We start from the raw sequence: 12,860 nt of genomic DNA, 5'->3' as shown, positions 1-12,860 counted from the left end.
CAGCGACTGCTACTTAGGCGAACTTAAAAACAACAAGAACATAGACTAGGGTTTCAATTAAAGAGATTTACCCTAGCAATTAATGAAGATCAAGGCAATAAGTCAACGGCTAACTTACGAGAATCAAGACTTAATAGATTAGGCTCAAAAGTCAAAGGTTTAGCCTAATTCCAACAAAACGCAATAACTCCCCTCATTCCAAAACAAAGAATTTAGTTCACCATAACCAAAATAATAAGTTTTCCAAAAATATTCAGCGGAAGCATATCAAGAGAAAGCGGAGCCATGTATGAAGACACGACTACACTTATAGTTCCAAACATCCATTTTATTCGATTCAATCTTCTCAACACCACCGACCGCCCATCGCCGCTCAACCTGCACATAGGGAAAACACATGCAGGGCTGAGTATTTTAAACATACTCAGTGGACTCATGCCAAAACATTTTATAGTTATGCCACCCTTACCATAGTGAACTCGAGGTTTTGCATTTATCATCGAGTGTCACAAAATATATATCATGGACTGGCTAGTCAAATAATACCTCCCATTTTCTCATCAAACATCATTTCATAGTGCGACGAAAGTGTGGCCACACTTTTCGCCCACGAGATCGGCCGACTAGCAAGGACGGCTCCCGATCCCACCGTGTACACAGCCTGGTAGGGTTTGCGGCCCATACTCAGACCCGAATTCTTTTAATCATAGCCACTGTAGCCTAATGGAGCGTACTCACAATCTAGGCATCAGGCACTCACAATATCCAAAATAATTTATAAGCATGGCATAACAGTTCAATCCACCCTTATTTCTCCAACATCATAAATTTGCATATAGAAGAGAGTTTAGAATAAAGCCCACCTCGATTTCTTTCGAGTTCAACAAAAATGCACTTCTTCTTGATATCCCACCGGGAACGCGAACTATCACCTTTAGTTCATATTTTTCAAATAAGTCTCAAATCATGGATTAAAATTATGCATGATCTCACGTTTCCCTTTTCCCTTCGATTATTTTCAAAATCAACAATCAAACTCAAAGTACGATTATCATATCGTTTTTATCACACAACAACTCCAGATTTATCATCAAATCGTGTCACGCATGAGTGCTTTTCTCCACACAACACACGCACACACACCACACACATGTGCACGCCTACCGAGGCATGCACATACACACACACTCTCGGCCACACACACACACACATGCATCCAATTTCACCGATTAATTTCCCCTTCACTCGTTCTAAATGCATGTGGACTCAGAAACACCGATTAATCGGTAGAAGAAGAGAAGATTAATAATAGAAGTACCTTTTCTTGCAAAAACAAGCGGTAGAAACAAGTAGAATCTTGATTCTTCAATAAATTCTTGAATTGTAGCTTCAATTCTTCTCCAAAAGATGAAGAATTAATGGAGAAAGTAGAAGAAAAATTTGAGAGAGTGGGGAGAAAGAGATGTCGAGATTGAGGGAGAGTGGGGGACGGTTTCTGTAGTGCTAGGGTTTTGATTTCTCTCCTCTTATTTATAGAGTGCAAAATATACTCCAACAATTAAATAATTAAAGATTTGGGAGAGATTTGTTGGTTGTAGAGGCCGACAATTTGGAGAGAAATATTAGGGAATTCGAAATTCATGCTTATTTAATAGCATATGATTTAATTTGAATATTTTACGGAGTAGAATAAAATATCACGGAGCAAGAATATAATAAATAAAATACTCCCCAAGTATAGCCAAAAGTGGCGTGACTTTCCATTCCTTAGAAGGAATTAGATTTAAATTCTATTTAAATTAGGATATGGTAAGATCTTCTTAGATTTGGCAAGATATGCTAGGATATTTGAATTTATTTATGGAAGAGAATAAACAAGGGATCAAATAATATAATAAAAATTATCCCTTCTTCCATAATAACGGAATTTCGAAAATCCCCCTAGACCAAACATAGGTTTCGAAATTTTCATCAATTAAATAGGAATAATCGGACTTTTGATTTAATTTGGATAATTATCCCAAGCAATAATTAAATCCAAGAAAAATAGGATTTCTTTCCAATAAATAGGAGAGGGTCGAAAATTCCACATGATTAAATAATGCTCCTATTAAATTCTCACTCATCCCTTAGGATATTAATTCACCACAAATATTATTTCCTCCCACATCAAAATATCCACATTTTTCGAAATTCGCCTCCACTTCACATTTTCCAACGACTTTGACCATTCCACGACCACGTCATATTTTCCACAATGTTGACTATTCAACTCAATCTCAACTCAAAATCGTAATTAGGTCACATAGAATATTGCAATTTATCACTTATCAATTAATTTCACATATCATAGCATTAAAAGCATTTAATGCAAAATTTCCACGTCACAAAAATTAGGGTTCGAAAAAGCGGGGCGTTACAGTATCACTTTTATTCGCACAACAATTCCAGATCTATCATCAAATCGTGTCACGCATGAGTGTTTTTCACACACATCACACGCACACACACAACACACACGCACGCACACATGCATCCCATATTCATCAATTGTTTCCCCTTTCACTCAAATCTAAATGCATGAAGGCTCAAGAACACCGATTAATCGGTAGATGAAGAAAAGATCAATATAAAAATACCTTTTTCGATAGAACGAACGGTAGAAACAAAGTAATAGCCTTGATTCTTCAAATATTCTTGAGTTTCAACTTCAATTCTTCTCAAAAGATGAAGAAATCTTGGAGAAAAGTAGAAGAAAATTGAGAGAGAGTGGGAGAGAAGGGAGGGACTTGAGTTGGGGGTGTGGGGCGGTTTTTTTTGTGATCTAGGGTTTAGGTTTTGCCTCTTATTTATAGAGTGCAAGATATAATCTCATAATTAAATAAATAAAAGATTTGAGGAGATATGGGAGGAGTAGTTGGCGTGATTTTAGAGAGAAAATAGGGGAATTCGAATTTTATGCTATTTAATTAGCATATGATTAAATTTGGATATTTTACGGAGTAGAATAAAATATCACGGAGCAGAATTAAAAAAAAATTCTCCCACTAAGAATAGGGAATATGCGTGTAGTTTAGCTCCTTCCAAAAGGGATTTAATTAAATTCCTAATTAAATTAGGATATGGTAAGAGATATTTGAATTTATTTATGGAAGAGAATAAACAAGGGATCAAATAATATAATAAAATAATCTCTTCTCCCATAAATAGGAGATTTTTGAAAATCTCTTTGAAACAATCATAGGGGCCGAAAATTTCATGAAATAAATAAGGAATAATCGGACTTTGGATTTACTCTAAATAATTATCCCAAGCAATAATTAAATCCAAGAAAAATAGGATTCCTTTCCAATAAATAGGGGTGGTCAAAAATTCCAATTAAATAGTGATGCTCCTATTTTAATCTCACTCATCCCTTAGTAAAAATATTTCACCACAATATTATTTCACCCCGCACCAAAATATAATCACATCACAAAATCCACCATTCTAATTTCACCTCCACGTCATATTTTTCAACGACCTTGACCTTTCCACGGCCACGTCATATTTTCCACAATGTTGACTATTCAATAGCCACGTCACATAATCAACAAGTTTGACTATTTAACTCAATCTCAACTCCAAATTGCAATTAGGTCACAAAGAATCATACAATAAATAACTCATCAATTAATCCACATACTTCATAGCATTAAAAATATTTAATGCAAAAATTTTATATCTTGAAAAATTAGGGTTCGAAAAAGTGGGGTGTTACAAATGCTATGTGCAACGTTGCTCTCCTACACCAATTTCTATAGGAAGTAGTACAACGAAATTACTTTTGGGCAGGGGCGGAGGGAGGGTGGGGCCAGGGGGGCCCATGGTCCCCCCACTAATTCTAAAAAAACCTAGTGGTATTTTAGTAATTTTGCATTAATTATAATATATATTATTAAAAATAGGTTTAAGCAAAAATTATACGAATTGTTTCCTTTCAGCAAAATTTATATGAATCATTTCCTTTTAATTTAGCTTTCTCATTTTGCCGTTTTATAAGTGTAATCTGAATTCTCCTTCTGCCATTTTATAAGTCTGTAATCTGAAATTTGGTTATCTAGAACTAGGTATATTTCAAAACTTAAATATAATTCAATTAATTTTTCTACATATGTTGTTTCTTTGTTTGGCGGCAATAATTATGTAAATTGAGGCCTAAATAATCACATTTAAAGCTCTAAATCGGTACACATCAAATTCAAAGGGAGAGAAAGAAGATAAGCTTATGTAATTCAATGGCTATGGCGGTTCTGTCGTTGGAATTCTTTAACCCCAATTCTTTATTTGATGTGTATGTGTTAATAGTTTTATACTATTTTTATTAATTATTGTTCGTAACTACAACTTTTTAGATTTGAGCAGATTGTATATTTTAGTTACTCTTTGTTGTTTTAGTTGTGTAGTATATAATATGAACTTTATCCTTTTTGTGTATAATTTATATTTTGCTATTCTTAGTATAGAAAATATCAAAAACTTTTCTCTACATTATTCTCTGTCTTACTTTACCATTTCTCCACTTTAACTATTTATTACTCCCTCTGTCCCATTGAAGATGACTCATTTTCTTTTTTGGTTTGTCCCAATCAAGATGACCCATTACTTAAAATGGAAACACTCTTTATCTCTACTTTATTTCCTCTCTCTTACTTTACTCTCTCCTCTTACCACACAAAATATAATTACATAAAATCCCGTTTCGCCCAAGGAAGGGGCCATCTTCCTTGGGACAGAGGGAGTATCATTTTTATAAAATAGGTGCAGAAACTGAAGTGTGACTCCTAATGGGGGACGGGGGGAGTATTTTTTCAATGGTTTATTTATTAGTTAAGTTGTCATTGATCTTACCTGTTGCCGCTGCATCACTAGAAAGAGCCTTTTCAACAATGAAGATCATAAAGACTTCTCTACGTAATAGCATGGGAGACCAACTATTGAATGATTGCTTAGTTCCTTACATCGAAAAAGATGTGTTTGTTAAAGTTAATTACTAATGAAACTATTATGCAGCGATTTCAGAAGATGAAGAATAGAAGACAAATGTTATGATGTGATTACATTTAACTTTTACATTTTGATCCTTATAATTTAATTTATATATATATTTTTTTAAATTTAATTTTGGATGCTCCTGATAAAATTTCTGGCTCCGCCACTGCCTAGTAACTATCGTCGTCCTAAAGGATATATATGGCCTAGATGTCATTTTGTTGCTTCATATAATTTGGACCATAAATACCGAATCTAAAAATTGAATAAAGTATTTCGTCCTAAAGGATATATATGGCCTAGATGTCATTTTGTTGCTTCATATAATTTGGACCATAAATACCGAATCTAAAAATTGAATAAAGTATTTCGAAATAAACGTTAAAACTACAACACGTCAATGTATTTTATATGGATATAATTATTTTTCAACAAAAACACAGAATGTATATGTTCTCTCTCACCATACGATTATATAAAGTGATCATTGTATAAATAAATGTGAAAATTATTATAAATAAAATAAACAGTGTATTAAAATAATCCAACAGTTTTTTAATAAAAGTAACAGTTCATAATAGTACGTGATATAGTCAATGTTTTAAAAGCTGGACTGATACAGTGATATACGCGAATCAAGCGCAGTTGGCAGTGCGGAGCTGTAGTGACCTTGAGGTCACGGGTTCAAATCCCGCCACCCGCTGGAAGACTTTCGGCCTTAATCCGCAAGCCAGGTCGAGCAGGATTAGTCGGATTCTGCTAAAAAGGAGGACTTGATTTTCGGCCTTAATCCGCAAGCCCGGTCGAGCAGGATTAGTCGAATTCCGCAAGCCAGGTCGAGCAGGATTAGTCGGATTCCGCTAAAAAGGAGGACTTGACTTTCGGCCTTAATCCGCAAGCCCGGTCGAGTAGGATTAGTCGAATTCCGCTAAAAAGACAGATTCAGTACACCTACGATTAAACCAAAAAAATAATAATAATAAAATTAAATTTAATACGACAAACCGAGAGCCTCAACCAGCTTTGAATGGGCTAATCTATTAGTACTAGAGAGTACTTTTTAAATTGGACTGGGTAGAAAAATAAAAGATTGGGCCTTCTAAACTTGCTTTGAAAGTATAATCTGATTACTATGGATTGAGGATCCATACTGATAATAACTATTCAGCAAATGGAAGACTATATATAATAGTGAGATTTTTAAAAAAATTACTATCATGTAATTCAATTTTTTTTAATTAAGTAATTTTAAAGTTTTTAATAATTTATTTACAATTTACAAAATTCAAATAAATATATTGTGCTTTAATAAATTATGTATTGAAAAAGTAGAGTTTTGGCTGAAATTTTAAATGGTGACATGTCACGTGAATACGCCAAAAAGGCAAGAGCTTCATAATTCAAAGTTGTTCATGTTTTTTTTGTAGGAGTAAAACTTTTCTTCAAAAAATCACAGAGAAATTTTCATGTCATTAGATTTCCAATTAATACATGCTTCAGGATTTGGACTTTGTTTCTTTAAATTAGGTAATGGTGTTTTCTTCTTCTTCTCAAATACTACTTGGCATCTCCAGACATTGCATGCATGAATCATGAATGAATTAATTAAAATCTAGCAGAGTTGGTAGTGATGGATGCATGATCATAGAGATTGCTTTCACGTGATTTTAATCTGCAAAAGCATATAGCGCAGACTGATCAGCCAACCACATGATTGTTAATCTTACTATTTTTGGCTAAACTCGTGCAATTAATATAGGGCTTGTTGATCAATGACGGACCCAGAAAATATAGCTCGTGGGGTCGGACCGAAAATTTAATAGTATATCATATTTAAATAATAATTATATAATATATATTAAATAATAATTTTTATCATTTTTGTTGTTCTTATTATGTTTTTTTAACAAAATTTATAAAACTTGAAATAAATCAATTAACTATAAATATTTTTTTAATATTTAACATATTTATATGATCTACCAAAGCTAAATTAGTTACACAAAATAAACAAACATAGAGTATTAAATATACTATTAATTACTAGTTTATATCTTAAAACTAAAATATAATGAAATAAAAGTCATAAATAAAAAAAATATTCCTAGATTTGCTAATTCGCCGCCCCCTATCTTCTTCCAATTATTATGCAACTTATAACTAGTTTACAGTTTTTTTCAAACTTAAAATTCATCAATGGAGCTTCCTCTTCACTAAAATTTTATAGTATCCTTAAATTCATTCTTCTTCTCTAAATTTCCTTATTATAATCTAAAACAAATGATTTCTCTACTCTCTTCTTATGTATTCTCTTGTTCCCGTAGAGACGGAGTTGTCGTATGTGGGGTCGGAAGGCGGAGCTGCCGTGGGTCGGAGGGCGGATTATAGAGCTTCCCAAGCAGTTGTCACGGACCGACGGTGGGGTCGGCTGACCCCGCCCGACCCCACCTGGGTCCGTCGTTGTTGTTGATTCCATCTATGATTCAAACTTGTATGATTGTTTCATCTATTCGATTGATGCATGTCCAAATGTGTGGGGATCAAATAATACTTGCTCGTCCTCAAAAGTGGACACATAAATGAATATCAACACAGGATATTTTCAAAATGGTTTTACACGAAAGAAGAGAGGAGAGAGATTTATTTTCAAATATAGTAAATAGACATCTTGAGTGAGATAAATTAAAAAGGAAATATGAATATTTTGAGTGGAATAGATGGAATATATAAAATAAGAATAAATTTTAAGACTTTAAAAATTAAAATTGAATTCCATAACCCCTTCCCCGCTCTCCATGGAGGTCCGCACTTGTTCGTCCACGCAAGAAACATTTTGTTACTTTTTATAAAAAATTTAAAATAAAATTGCAAAGATAAAGAATGCTAGATTAAGTTAACAATAATTAAAGTTATCCAATACTAGTAGAATTAAAGTCTTGTGTGTGGACAGTCACGTTGTGCCAGCATAGTTCTATTGTTTAATGAATGCATGACCATTGTTATCTAATACTAGCTCCATTAGTTTCGTGAGCTCACTTTCCTTCTTAGATAAGAGAATTGATGGAGCATTTCAAGTTTGCATCAATAATACTAATTATTATTATTATTATTATACCCTCAGCCCCTATTAATGTCCACTTTCACTTATTACCATATATATTAAATTGACCTCGTACTCCACTGGCTCATTTAAACTCACATTTCATTATAAAACTATATAAACGTGGGACTCATATTCCACCAGATTTTTCAACCCACTTTCCTTTACATTTTTTAAAACCCATGTCTGAACAAAAATGGACAATTATTGGGGAACGAATGGAGTACGATATTATTGTTGTTAGTTATCATTAAAGTTCATATTTACTAGTAGTAAATATCTAAATGTGCATGAGTGAACTCTCATTCATATATATAAACACAGTATGCAAAATCATATATTCACATTTCTCCAAAACAATATGTAAATCAGACAAGGCGCAACAAGCACAAACCTAGAACAAATACATTTGATAAGACACAATTGCACACAAACTGAATAGGTGCATCGTGTTCGCATCCTTATCGCATCAACACAACAATTCGTGGCGCGACATGCTCATATGTTGGATCCATGCCTCGATAAATTTATTTCATGTTCATGTTCATGTTCATGTTCATGTTCATGTTCGCATCATATCATGTACTGTCGTGTTTGTATTGAATCGATTCTCAACTATAAATGGTAGTAATAGCTTTTGATTTTATCACGTCCATATAATAACAATCCAAAGTCTAACACCCACTAATCCTCATTCAAACTCAAACATATTTGAAGAGTACAACAAAGTAAAAGGGGAGTATGTTTGTTTGACGACAAACAATGAAATATGAAGAAGTAAGTGGTGACAAGACCCCCTGACGATGCGCTATTCACTAGTGTCCAAAACAACTACGCCCTACCAATAGCATGCGCACATTTCTCTACTATAATCCACACCCTCTTTCCAATGCTCCACATTCCATAATTTAATTATGTCACATTATAAATTATTCCCTTATATTTGTGTATAAAATATTATAGTAGCATCCCATCACCAATTGCATTCACCTGCATGCCATTTCATGCCAATTGGGCCAAGACAAAATTGTGAATTGAGATAAGAGACAGAATGTTTGTTGTTTTCCCATTTATCGAAGCGATAGAGGGAATGTTGGAATATCTTTTTTACTAATTTTAAATACTCCATCATAGTACCATTATAATTCAATCACTAAATCATGACCCCTTCCACTTGTCCTCTTCCTTTTGCCCCTCCAATTCCCTCCAAATCACTACGCTCCAACTCTCTTACAACTAAGAAAGATAAAGGTGGATGATAAAGCAAAAGGTGATGGCCTCTCAATTTGAATCCTTGGCATGCATGATATTTCTCCTCAACACTACAAATCACATATGGGAGAATGATTATTTCGAATTTCGCAAGAATATAAATTCGAATCGATCTAAAAACTGTATATGAAAATCCAATACTTTTACAACTAAATCTTAGCAAAAAAAAAAAAGAATTTGAAAACCCAAAAACCCAAATATTTTTTAAAATAATATTATTTCAATAAAATGTTTTATATTAAAATTTAAATAAATTTTTGTATATATTGAATACTCCATAATTTATTTTTTTTGGTTTATTTTAGTTTTCAAAAAGTCATCCTAATCGAAAAAATCTATATTTTGAAAAAGAGATCTTACACGGTCTGAAAATTTGAAAAATGAAATCTGGATTTAAAATTTTGGTCCGATTCGACTATTTAGACTACGATATTTTGCTCACCCACCGTAAGAACATATATTATGAAGAGTGGAGTAACAATTAAAGTTTTGCGTGCATTCTATCAATTTATAATGTAGCATTGATTTGTTTGAGTGATACAACAATCAACAATGGATATAAGATTGTTAGATAGATATGAATAATTAATCTAGTTGATTACTTATTAATTTTGAATATACGTGATTAAATGTTTAGAAATTAATAATGATGAATATGAGTGATATCACACAATTAAAGTGTAGAATAAGGCAAGTTTATTGTTGAAAGTTATCAACAACATTGAGTTGGGACAATGTTAACATAGTTCATCCAAACACATGATTCCATGTTGTGCTAGTTTTGGTAGTTTGTCACAAACCATTTATCCTCTAACCTCTCCCCACCAAACACTAGCCAAGATTGGGGTCTCGTACTTTTCCCCTTGGCTTTTCCACTTTGATCGCCGATTCCCACTTCTTCTCTTTTCTCGAAAAACTCCAAAACTTTTTTTTTTTCAAACCAAAAAAGGCACCCCACCTCCCATGCGCAACCAACCCTCCCAATATAAATGGACATGATCAACCTCTCCCATTCATTCATCCATTCCAAACAAACAAACACTCCCTAAAATGATGAGCCAAGGCACGAACCACAGCGGCGGCCTCTCGGTGGTCCCTCTGCTTCTGCAGGAGCGGTTCCGACAGTTGCAAATCATGAAAGAGATGAGAGAGGAGAGAGAGTTAGTTAGAATGTTGTTATCTACTAGTAATTATAATTATACTACGAGTAGTGGTGGTTGTTACAATAACTACTGCTTTGGAGAGCAGATGATGCTTCCTCCAGCAAAGCCACAGTGCCAGCTGTCGCTGTCACTGTGGCCGGATTGGAGGGGGGAGGAGGGGAGGAGCTGGCCGAGGATGAGTGCTTCGAAGAAGTCGTTGTTGTGGTTTGATGAGCAAGACACGGCTTGTGACATAGATACTTCTCTTCATCTGTGATTTTGTTTTGTGAGTTGATAGGGTTTGGTTTTCTAGTGCATGTTGTATTGTAATCGCATCAAGGGTACTAGCACCACAAATGTTATACGACTCTCATAAATCGTGTTTTGAAATTCATCTACTTCGTGGCATTTTATTATAATTAAGGAAAAAGGAAATAACGAGGTTGAGTATTAAGATGTTTAATGGGAAAAGAAAAAAATGTCATGAAGAAGGATACATAGAGCGTGGTGTTTTATGAATGTTTGAATAATGGGATTTGAAGTCGCACAATTTTTTCGTGTAACATCATGTTCCACTAATATTTAAGTAAACTTTATATAACATTGAATCATACTCCTATTATTTCAAAAAATGAAAAATTTAGGCTAAAAATTGGGCACACTAAGAGCATCTCCAATGCCGGCTAGCCAACCGGTTAGCCGATTCGCGTCGCTAGCCGAACCATTGGAGTAGGCGAGCAGGAAATAGGCCAAATTTTCGGCGTGGGCTAGCCGGTGGCGTGGCGATCGGCCAGCGCCGAATTTCGATTTTTTTTTAAAACCTATATAAACGCGATTTTAGTTTCATTTTCATTTGCACCACTTGTTTTAACGAGTTTTCTCTCTCTCTAACTTTACGTGTACAAGAGCATCATCGGCGATGGATCACAACGACGAGTCCGGTCCGGCGACGAGTGGATTTCGAGACTCCACGGTACCGTGGGATGCTGGATGGGGCCGAATGGGCGGGCGAGATGGGCCCGAGGGTTTGCGTCCCTTGGAATCGGTGATGGGGATGATGGCGGGAGCGCGGGGGTGGGAACCGGGGGATGCCGTAGGGTATGCCGGGCGGCGAGACGGACCAGCGTCGGGCGAGGGTGCGGAGGTATGCCCCGGATGCGGCGGGTGTTGCGGCAGGATGATGCAACGAGATGATGGGTATGCATCCGGGATGCAGGGGTCACCGGGAGGGGCCGGAGGGGACACGGTCTATCGTCCCTCTCTTGGATTTTTGACGGCTTCGTCTCACACGTCGACCCCAGTGGAGACGCAGTTCACTGGCGATGACCTTTTGTCATTGCATGACATGGGGATCGATCTCGGGGATCCGGACACTCCCGTTCAGCGGCGACAGTACAGTGGCGAAAGAAGAAGAAGAAGAAGAAGACGAAGGGGAAGGCCAAGGCGGAGGTCGGGCGGTAGTCATGTAGCGCCATTGACGACACCGCACTTCAGGAGGAAGTGGATGGAATGAGTATGCCCGGGGTGGCCGGGGGTGGTTGGAGGTGTGGGGCGAGTCCGCTAGTTTGCGACCAGCGTGGTCGCCAACACATGTGGGCGAAGATTAGAGGCTGCCCTTCTGGGAGCGGCTGCCCGCACGGGGAGAGGACTTCGGATGGGGAGGAGGAGTCGGAAAGGGTGGAGGCGCATCGGGGCCGCGGTCGGCCATTTTCGGCGTTATGCGCCAACGCCCTCTGTCGGCTCACTAGTGAAGCGGGAATGAGGAGGACGCCGGAGGATAGCGGGAGTCGGTTCCCCTTGGGCGGGGAAGTACGAGGATTTCCACTGCAGGAATGCTTTGAGTTGCGAAAGAACTTCCCAGAGAAGTTCCGGAGGCAGGGAGTGCGACTTATTGGGTGGCCGAAGAAGCGGAGCGAGGCTCAACTATTCTCGAGGTGACTACGGCGGCGGCGGCTAATGGCGGATCCCACGACCTCCCCGGATGCTGAGGAGTTTCGACCCCTCCATCCTAACTCGTCGCCCTCGCCGGTTGGACAGAAGCGGCGCGGCACGGGCAGACGAGGGGAGAGATCCCCCTATTTAACCCGGGAGAGTGCGTCTCGCCCCCCCCCACCCCACAGCGCAGTACACCTTATTCTCGCGTCCAAAGACGGAGGAGCGAATGTACAAGGTCTTCCAAGATTGGGGGACCGCCACTGACCCCACGGAGATGTCTTTTCACTCGATGCTCGAGAGCATGCGAGTTGATTTGGATGCCGCGAGGACACGAGATGGGGGGGTGCCGACGTAGGCCTCAGTTACCCGGGGCGGCGGCG

At 37.1% G+C, this 12,860-nt stretch overlaps 1 long non-coding RNA gene across 1 annotated transcript; it reads right to left on the bottom strand.

The window, feature by feature from the left end:
• Nucleotides 1–346: 346 nt before the first annotated feature.
• On the bottom strand, nt 347–1,337 carry LOC125198345. The gene is made up of 3 exons (XR_007172393.1): nt 1,319–1,337; nt 864–932; nt 347–378 (listed from the first exon to the last, which is right to left on the bottom strand). It is a non-coding gene; the product is annotated as an uncharacterized LOC125198345 (long non-coding RNA).
• Between the last annotated feature and the right edge of the window lie 11,523 nt (nt 1,338–12,860).

This window comes from Salvia hispanica, unplaced genomic scaffold (assembly GCF_023119035.1).
Source record: "Salvia hispanica cultivar TCC Black 2014 unplaced genomic scaffold, UniMelb_Shisp_WGS_1.0 HiC_scaffold_1378, whole genome shotgun sequence".
NCBI classification, from domain to species: Eukaryota; Viridiplantae; Streptophyta; class Magnoliopsida; order Lamiales; family Lamiaceae; genus Salvia; species Salvia hispanica.
This window is presented reverse-complemented; position numbering and strand designations above follow the sequence as displayed.